The sequence below is a fragment of the Apium graveolens genome, chromosome 9 (assembly GCF_009905375.1).
Source record: "Apium graveolens cultivar Ventura chromosome 9, ASM990537v1, whole genome shotgun sequence".
NCBI classification, from domain to species: Eukaryota; Viridiplantae; Streptophyta; class Magnoliopsida; order Apiales; family Apiaceae; genus Apium; species Apium graveolens.
This window is the reverse complement of record NC_133655.1, coordinates 90,699,503-90,705,639: the sequence shown is the minus strand read 5'-3', so window position 1 is coordinate 90,705,639 and position 6,137 is coordinate 90,699,503. Positions and strand designations below refer to the sequence as shown.

General features: G+C 38.9%; 1 non-coding gene across 1 annotated transcript; it reads right to left on the bottom strand.

Moving 5' to 3' along the window:
* Positions 1 to 1,758: 1,758 nt before the first annotated feature.
* On the bottom strand, positions 1,759 to 1,865 carry LOC141688187 (small nucleolar RNA R71). Its single transcript, XR_012561647.1, has one exon. It is a non-coding gene; the product is annotated as a small nucleolar RNA R71 (small nucleolar RNA).
* Between the last annotated feature and the right edge of the window lie 4,272 nt (positions 1,866 to 6,137).

Here is a 6,137-nt window from a genome sequence, read left to right as displayed (position 1 = left end):
TTACATGTGGAGGAAAGATCTTAGAAACTCCTCTCATACCAGCTGAATTATCCAGGAATTCTTCTATTTCCATAATCTAATTTTCTTGCATCTTCACCTGCAAGAATTGAGGATCATAAGGCCAAAAGCCTTTGTCAAAATTCAATAAATCTGTTTCCCTTCTATTGAGTTTATAAAAGAGATACCTTATTTTTTTATGTTCATAACCAAATTAGTTTAGATATATGGCCATTTTGTTCCTTCAAGAAAAAATATCACGGACTATCTTACTTAGTGTTACCTGTTTAATATTTTTGCAATAAGATTGAGAAAAACTTATTGATGATTCACTTGAAGTAATGCAACTTTTTGAACCCAAAGGTGGACCTGAAGATAAGAAATACATGCGTTGGTAAGAGAACCAAAACTCACTTTTTAGATCACTACAAAATTTATCGTAGAACAATAAAAAAACAAATGACAGATATCCAATAAAAGGAACAAATATGTAAAGAATACTTGAATAACTTGCTCTAAGGCATATGAATCTCATCAAAAATTAATCTTGCATCTCAGTAGACTGATAGTATAAGCTAACTAACAATGTTTAATAAATTACAGGTTCAGGTTCATCCAAATAAAAAAGAAAAAATCTTTTTTTTAACTTACTAATTGTAAGTGTAAAAATATTGCTTATTTGCATCAAATTATTTTACTGGGGAACAAAGAAAATTAGTAAGCTACAAAATAATTCTACACTAACCTTTTACATATGATGGTTCCGATTTTGGACTTCCCTCACTTTCTTGTCCTCAATATTAATTTAGAAAAGGTGCTCATAATATCATAAAAACAACCTCTCATATTTTACCTTTCATGATGTGTTATTTAGATTTTAAGAGTATAAGAATGTACCCATTCTAATCATTTGTTGTCTACCTAAAGTATATTGCATTGGATTACTTGGAAACAAACACCAAAAAGTAGAATATCATATACTCAGAGGCTTAGAGTATCTAAATCTAAAGTATTTTACAATTACAATTTGGGGGTCTTGTATTAATGTCTCATAATCCTTGTAACAAATTGAATTTATCACTTGTTACTGTTCTTAGAGCTTTGAAGTGTATGTGACTATCTAAACTTTCCAATCCAGAAGTTTATATACTTGCCATCAGTGGTCATTAGGACTCATTGATTAAGACTTGTTACTTATTGTTTCCGGTTGTGTTTCAGGTACTCTAGCGAGCATTTATGCAAACACGTTCTCGCACTCGCAAGAGGACTCTAGATACAGCTGAGGAGACAGACTCAGTTCTTGATATTCCGGAGAAGATAGATTTTGAAGATTCAGATAAAAAAAGTGAACAGAAAGAACCGGTAATCATGGGTGATCGTATAGTTCCAGCAGATCCAGCTCTTATGGACTTTTCTCGGAGAAAAATTGATGACATTTAGTCAAGCATCATTCATCCGGCTATTCAGGCTAACACTTTCGAAATCAAGCCGGGCACTATCCAGATGCTGTAGAATTCTGTTTCTTTTGGAGGTGTTGCGACTGAAGATCCCAACATGCATATCAGGAATTTTGTCGAGATCTGCAGTACTTTTAAATATAATGGTGTTACTAATGAGGCTATCATGCTGAGGCTTTTCCCATTCTCTCTGAGGGATAAGGTTAAGGACTGGTTACATTCTTCACCAGCTGGGTCCATCACTACTTGTGAAGATCTTGCACAAAAGTTTCTGGTGAAGTTCAATCTAATGGCCAAGACTACAGCTATGAGGAGTGCTCTTACTCAGTTTACGCAGCAACCAACAGAATCTATGTGCGAAGCTTGGGAGCGCTATAAGGAGATGTTGAGAAAGTGTCCACATCATGGTATGCCTGACTGGATGGTGATCACTGGGTTCTACAATGGTTTGGGGGCTCAATCTCGGCCCATGCTCAATGCAGCAGCTGGAGGCGCCTTGTGGGCCAAAAGCTATATAGAAGCCTATAATCTTATTGAAACTATGGCTGCAAATGAGCATCAAAACCCAACTCAAAGGATGATGCCTGGGAAAGTAGTAGGTATTCTGGAAGTTGATGGAGCTACAGCTATTGCACCGTAGCTCCAAGCGATGTCTATGAAGGTCGATTCTTTAGCTAACTATGGAGTCAATCAGATAGCTTTGGTATGTGAGCTTTGTGCAGACTCTCATACTACGGATCAGTGTTCTCTTGTTAATAAATCTGTTCAGTATGTGAACAATTATCAGCGACCGCAGCAGCCTGTGCCAGCTACTTATCATCCTAATAACATAAATCATCCCAATTTCAGCTGGAGCAATACTCAGAATGTTGTTGAGCAACCATATCAGCAAGCTGTAAGTAAGCAGTTTAATCCACATGGATTCCCGCAACCTCAGCAATATGCTCAAAGGCAATCATATCCTCAACAAGGAGGTGCTGCTCCAGCTTCTAGTGCTAATTTCTAGGAGCTAAAGCTGTTGTACAAAAGTTAGGTTGTTTCTATCAAGACATTGGAGAATCAAATCGGTTAAATAGCCAATGTCGTGCTCAGTCGTCAACCTGGCACACTTCCCAGCGATACTGAAGTGCCAGAAAGGAAGAAAGCAAAAGAGCAAGTCAAAGCTATTACCTTAAGGTCTGGAAAAGTTGCTAATGCTGAAAAATCAAAAGATAGGGAAGCTGAAGTTGTAGTTGAAGAAGAAAAGCAAAAGGAGAAAGAGGCGGAACCAAGGAAGACTACTGTTGAAGACACTATGCCTGAGGGTAATACAGGGGAGAAACAGCTCTATCCTCCACCACATTTTCCTAAGAGATTGCAAAAACAAAAGCTAGATAAGCAATTTGGTAAGTTTCTGGAGGTGTTCAAAAAACTTCACATCAACATACCTTTCGCTGAGGCTCTGGAGCAAATGCCTAGTTATGCGAAATTCATGAAGGGTATTCTTTCAAGAAAGGTGAAACTGGATGATCTTGATACCGTTGCTCTAACGGAAGAGTGCAGTGTTGTGTTGCAATAAAAATTACTTCCAAAGCTTAAGGATCCAGGTAGCTTTACCATTCCTTGCACTATTGGCAAGTTGTCATTCGACAAGTGCTTCTGCGATTTAGGAGCAAGCATCAATCTGATGCCGTTGTCTATCTTCAAAAAGCTGAATTTGCCTGATCCGAAGACCACCTACATGTCTCTACAATTGGCTGATCGTTCTATTACATACCCACGAGGCATCGTGGAGGACGTGTTAGTAAAGGTGGATAAGCTCATCTTTTCTACAGACTTTGTCATTCTGGATTTCAAGGAAGATAAGAAGATTCCCATAATCTTGGGAAGACCTTTCTTGGTTACAGGCCGTACCTTGATAGATGTGCAAAAAGGTGAACTTACTATGAGGGTGCAAGATCAGGATGTGAAATTCAATGTATTCAATGTATTCAATGCGATGAAATTCCCTACAAAAGATGAGGAGTGCTTCAAGGTGGATTTGCTTGATTCTGCGGTAACTTCAGAACTTGATCATGTGCTAAGGTCTAATGCCATAGAAAAAGCCTTAGTGGGGGAATTTGACAGTGAAGATGAGGAAGGCAATGAGTAACTACAATATTTAAATTCTTCTCCTTGGAAGCAAAAGCTAGACATGCCATTTGAATCTCTTGGTACTACTGATCTCAAGAATGCTGAGGGAAAGCTCAAACTGTCTATTGAGGAAGCACCTACTTTGGATCTTAAACCATTACCTGAACACTTGAGGTATGCTTTTTTAGGTGATGCATCTACTTTGCCTATTATTATTGCATTTGACCTTTCAGGTAGTGTTGAGGACATGCTCATGAGGATCTTGAGAGAATTCAAATCGTCCATCGGATGGACTATAGCAGATATTAAAGGGATCAGCCCTTCGTATTGCATGCATTAAATTCTGCTAGAGGAAGGTAGTAAGCCGACTGTTGAGCAACATCGAAGACTTAATCCTATCATGAAAGAAGCAGTAAAGAAAGAAATTCTAAAGTGGCTGGATGCTGGAATCATTTATCATATTTCTAATAGTTCTTGGGTGAGCCCCGTGCAATGTGTACCTAAGAAAGGAGGTATTACTATGGTAGCAAATGAGAAGAACGAGCTCATCCCCACTCGAATAGTCACAGGATGGAGGGTATGCATGGACTACAGAAAGTTGAACAAAGCCACAAGGAAGGATCACTTCCCTCTTCCATTTATTGATCAGATGCTTGACAGGTTGGCTGGTCATGAGTATTATTGTCTTCTAGATGGCTATTCGGGTTACAATCAGATTTGCATTGTACCAGAAGACCAAGAAAAGACTACTTTCACTTGTCTATTTGGAACGTTTGCTTTTTGCAGAGTTTCTTTCGGCTTATGTGGTGCACCTGCCACTTTTTCAAAGCTGCATGATAGCTATATTCTCTGATATGAATGGAAATAATGTCGAAGTGTTCATGGACGACTTCTCCATTTTTGGACATTCGTTTGATGAATGTTTGAATAATCTCCATTCGGTGCTCAAAAGGTGTGTGGAAACTAATTTGGTGCTCAATTGGGAAAAATGTCACTTCATGGTGCAACAGGGCATCATTCTTGGGCATAAAGTCTCTAGCAAAGGCCTTGAGGTGGATAAAGCCAAGGTGGGAGTCATTAAAAATCTTCCTCCACCTATTTCTGTGAAAGGAATCCGTAGTTTTCTTGGTCGTGCAGTTTTTATCGGCGTTTCATCAAGGACTTCTCTAAGTTATCTAAGTCGTTGTGCAACTTGCTCGAGAAAGATGTGCCTTTCAAATTTGATGATGAATGCTTGGAAGCATTCGAGACTCTCAAGAAGAGTTTGATAACTACACCGGTTATTACGGCACCTGATTGGACAGAACCTTTTGAGATGATGTGCGATGCAAGTGATTATACAGTGGGAGCAGTTCTTGGGCAGCGCAAGAATAATATCTTTCATATGGTCTACTATGCTAGTAAGACGCTTAATGGAGCTCAAATGAACTACACCACTACTAAGAAGGAGCTCTTGGCTATAGTTTTTGGTTTCAAAAAATTTCGATCTTATCTACTTGGGACAAAGGTGACAGTATTCACTGATCACGCTTCCATTCGCTATCTCGTCTCAAAGAAGGATTCGAAGCCTAGACTTATTCGTTGGGTGCTCTTGCTACAGGAATTTGAGTTAGAGATCAAGGATCGAAAAGGTACTGAAAATCAAGTGGCTGACCATCTCTCTAGACTGGAGAATCCCGATTCTACTTCACTTGATAAGACATTGATCAACAAATCTTTTCCGGATGAGCAGTTGTTCGCAGTTCAGGAGAAAGAGCCATGGTTCGCAGACATTGTGAACTATCTTGTCAGCAATATAATGACTTCTAATATGAATGCAGCTCAAAAGAAGAAGTTTATGCATGAGGTGAGGTGGTACATGTGGGATGAACCATATTTGTTTAGACAAGGAGCTGACCAGATCATCAGGAGATGTATCCCATTCTGTGAGACGGAGGGGATATTACGAGACTGTCATTCCACAGTTTATGGTGGACATTATGGTGGTGAAAAAATAGCAGCTCGTATTCTTCAAAAAGGTTTTTTTTGGCCTACATTGTTTAAGGATGCACATCAGTTTGTTTTAAGGTGTGATCATTGCCAAAGAGTTGGGAATCTTACTAGAAAGGATGAGATGCCTTTAAATGTGATGCTTGAAGTTGAGGTCTTCGATGTTTTGGGAATCGATTTCATGAGACCATTTATCTCCTCTTGTAATAATCAGTACATCTTGTTGGCAGTCGATTATGTCTCAAAATGGGTAGAAGTCAAGGCTTTACTGACGAATGATGCAAAGATAGTGTTGAGTTTTCTTCATAAGCAGATATTCACAAGATTTGGAATGCCACGAGTTATCATAAGTAATGAGGGGTCGCATTTCTGCAATCATAAGTTCACTTCTATGATGCAGCTCTACAATGTGAATCATCGTATTGCTACTGTCTATCATCCGCAAACTAATGGTCAAGCTGAAGTGTCTAATAGAGAGATCAAGAGCATTCTAGAGAAAGTTGTTTGTCCGTCAAGGAAATATTGGTCTTTGAAGCTCGATGAAGCTGTTTGGGATTATAGAACAGCATACAAGACTCCACT